Raw genomic sequence first — 4,287 nt, forward strand, 5'->3', positions numbered from 1 at the left:
GTATCAATGGAGAGAGGGATTTATTTGAAGTGTAAGCCAATCATGTCTCTTTGGGAATCTCAGGACTGCCCAAATAGGGCCCCAGTTGATAAGATGGCCTGATAGTGACTAAAGAGTCATTGTTAAAGTATGCCAGTTTCTTGCCTTTATTCAGATTTTGCAGTCCTTGCTTTGCTAAAGTTAGCTTTGGAGTGAGTGAGGGAAGTGTAATAGGAAGTAGGTGAGGAGCGTATCTAGGTCTAAGTAGACACTATTTCATTATGAACTTTATACTGACTCACTACATACTATTATGTAATTTTGCTTTCAGGTATATATTTTGCCCTAAATTATGGATACATGTATAGATATGCTCTATCTCATGGGACTTGGTCTCTAGGTTTTGGGACTTTGTTAGGAAGTGAACCACCTAGAACAGAACTAGAGAATCCTGTGAAAGGAAAGGTCTCACCAGAGTGATGAGTGTGAAGGGCTGACATTCTATGCTTGATGTCTCTGTACACAGTCTGAACTGAAGCATACTGAGGTGGTACTTGTTGCATTGCTTAGGTTGCAATCAGCGGATGCAATATCATTTGATATGAATTGAGAGAAGAATGCATGAAAGTGAGCCCCACCCTAGAGTTTCCAGGACTGGGGGAAATATAAGCTCTATAGAGAAAATGGAATGTTCCTGCTGTCTAGGGCTTAAGACATCAATACATGGTTATTACTATAACAGCATTATTTGGAAACTGGGTTAAATTTGAAATATCCCTTTGTTAGGATTTGCTGTATCTTATACAACATCACTATAATTTATGTCCTTTGACATTATTTGCATATAGCTGTGCCACTGGTTGTTTCTGTTTTCCCTGGTATAAGCTTTTAAAAGAGTCAACATATCAAAGACTCAGCCTGTATTAATAAGCTTGAGGCGTTCAATCCATTTTTACCATCATATTAATTAGTGATTTGTATGACTAAAAATTAATAGGAGTGTACATTAACACCATTCTCACCACCAACAAATGCTGTGTCCCATCCCATACTTCCCCCTAACCCCCCCCCCCAAAAAAAAAAGCCAACATCCACCCTCACCCTCCACCCAGGGTTTTTACTTTTGTGCCCTACACCAAATTCAGTCAGATTCTGCTTTGAGTTTCCCTTTCTGTTCTTCTTTCTCAACTTCTGTTTATGAGTGGAATCATCCCCTCCTCATCTTTATATTTCAGACTTAGCTCACTTAACATAATTCCTTCTAGCTAGCCAAGATGGGTTAGAGAAGGTGGGTTCATTGTTCTTGATAGCTGCTTAGTATTCCACTGTGTATATATACCACAACTTTCTCAGCCACTAATCTGTTGTTGGGCACCTGAATTGTTTCCAGATTTTGTCTAGGACAAATTGTGCTGCTATGAACATAGCCGTACACATATATTTTTGGTTATGTGTTATGGAGTCCTTGGGGTATATCCCTAGAAGAGGAATTACTGGTTCATATGGAAGGTCCATGTCTAACCTTGTGACAAGCTGCTCTCCACAGAGGTTGGACTAATTTACATTGCCGCCAGAAATGCAGAAGGGTTATTTTGTCCCCACAGCCTCCCCAACATTTGTTGCTGCTGTTCTTTTTAATGTATGTAATTCTCACAGGAATGAGGTGGTATCTCAATGTTGTCTTTATTTGAATTACTCTGACAATCAGTGACTTGGAGCTTGACTTCTTTCCGTCCAATCTGTATTCCTTTGAGTTCCTTCTGTTGCCCGATTGCTACAACAAGAACTTCCAATATTATGTTGAAGAGTAATGGTTATAATGGACAGCCCTGTTTAGTCTCTGATGTGAGGGGGGATGCTTTCAGCTACTCTCCATTGACTATGATGTTGGCTGTAGGTTTGCTATATATGGACTCCACTATCATGAGGAATTTCCCATTGATTCCCATTTATTTTAGTGTTTTGAGCATGAATGTGTGTTGGATTTTGTCAAAGGTTTTCTCTGCATCTATTGAGATAATCATGTGGTTTTTGGTATTGATTTTATTGATGAATGACATTCATTGACTTACCTATGTTGAACCAACCTTGCATTTCTGGAATAGATCCCTCTTGTTCATGATGAACAATCTATTAAAATTCCAGTCCCATCATATCTATGTGGGAATCCCAGGATTCTCTCATTAGAATTCCAGGACTCTCTCTGGAGGATGGAGTGGCCTGGTTGTTACCAAAAGAACCATCTTTAAAGTAGTACCACATATTGTAATAGCCAAAACCTGGAAGCAACTTATGTGCTGAACAACAGATAGTGGCTGAGAAGACTGTGATATATATACAAATGGAAAACTACTCAGCCCCTTCACCTTTTTTTTCTTTCATTCTTTTTATTATTTATTTTCCATTTTGTTTCCCTTGTTTTATTGTTGTTGAGGGATGCATTGGATCTACCTTCTCGTGGTGCATCCCGTGAGTACCCATTTATTGGGGAAACTGACGATCCTTCCTAGCCGACTGAATCCACATGGATCCCAGTCACTTTCAAAGCCAGCAACAAGCAGACATCAGGCTCAACCTGACGCTGTTGACTGGTTACGGAAGAAGGGCAAACGCTAGAAGAAGAAGAATTGTTGTTGAAGTTATTATTGTTCTTGTTGCTGATGTTATCATTGTTGGACAGGACAGAGAAATGGAGAGAGGAAGGGAAGATAGAGGGGGGAGAGAGATAGACACCTGCAGACCTGCTTCACTGCCTGTAAAGCAACTCCACTGTAGGTTGGGAGCCAGGGCTTGAACCAGGATCCTTAAGCCTGTCTTTGTGCTTCACACCATGTGTGCTTAATCCACTGCACTACTGCCCGATCCCCCACTTCACCTTTTTATGTGTTGAGCTTGAAGGAATGCTGTGAAGTGAATTAAGTCAGAAAGCGAAGGATAAATATAAGGATTATTTCTCTCACAAACATAAGATATAAGAATAGAAATACAAATTAGAAATTGCACTGGATATGATATATTCCACCCAAGTAAAAGACTCTGGGGTGGGAAGGCTTCAGGTACAGGTGGATGACTCTGAAGAAGGACCAAATTGGCTTGTGACTTTTTTTTTTGAAGAAAATTGAATTTTACATGTGTAACAAGAACTTTACTTATTATAAATCATTAATTTTTTCAATTAAAAATTCTAGGATAGGTAAGCATTTGTTATTGATAACAATTATAAGGGATAGATAGTGGGACATAGATTTAATTTGGAGATCACATTTGTCTTCTTAATGTGGATGAAATTACTATAGTCGCACAGAATATTTGAGTATTTTCTTAAAAGTTAATCAGTGTTTATGAAACAAAATCCACTCTCTGTCCTAACTTCAAAAGTACTTGGGATCTGACCCCAGAAGTTTTTTCTCTCTGGTCAATTATCGCACATTTGTGTGTGTGTGTGTGTGTTTGTGTGTGTGTGTAAGGAGATCAACTTTAATATCTCTTTGAAAAGCATGACATTAAGTGTAACACTATTTTGAGGCTCATTACAGGGAATCATGAAAGCATTTTCCACAATTAGAGTTGAGAAATATCTATGGCTACTGTTGAACACTTTTTTGAATTCTGATAATGAGAAGTAGCTACTACCTTTATGGACATTCTATATTAGACCTGTACTAATTCTCTTTTCTGCCCTGTTTTTAATTCATGTGAGAGCATTTCTAGATGCACAACCTACAAACATGTTTATTTCATTCTACAGTGAGAGTGGTAGACACAGAACTGAAAGTATGTTTTATTTATTTATTTATTTAAGAAAGGAGACATTAAGAAAATCATAGGATAGGAGGGGTACAACTCCATACAGTTCCCACCACCAGATCTCTATATCCCATCCCCTCCCCTGATAGCTTTCCCATTCTCTATCCCTCTGGCAGTATGGACACAAGGTCATTGTGGGTTGCAGAAGGTGGAAGGTCTGGCTTCTGTTATTGCTTACCTGTTGAACATGGGCATTGGCTGGTCTATCCATACTCCCAGTATGCCTCTCTCTCTCTTTTTTTTTCCTTCCCTCCAGGGTTATTGCTGGGCTCGGTGCCTGCACCATGAATCCACTGCTCCTGGAGGCCATTTTTTCCCCCTTTTTGTTGCCCTAGTTGTTGCAGCCTCGTTGCGGTTATTATTGCCATTGTTGACGTTGCTTTGTTGTTGGATAGTACAGAGAGAAATGGAGAGAGGAGGGGAAGACAGAGAGAGAGGGGAGAGAAAGATAGACACCTGCAGACCTGCTTCACCGCCTGTGAAGCGACTCCCCTGCAGGTG

Source organism: Erinaceus europaeus, chromosome 14 (assembly GCF_950295315.1).
Source record: "Erinaceus europaeus chromosome 14, mEriEur2.1, whole genome shotgun sequence".
In the NCBI taxonomy this organism is placed as follows: Eukaryota; Metazoa; Chordata; class Mammalia; order Eulipotyphla; family Erinaceidae; genus Erinaceus; species Erinaceus europaeus.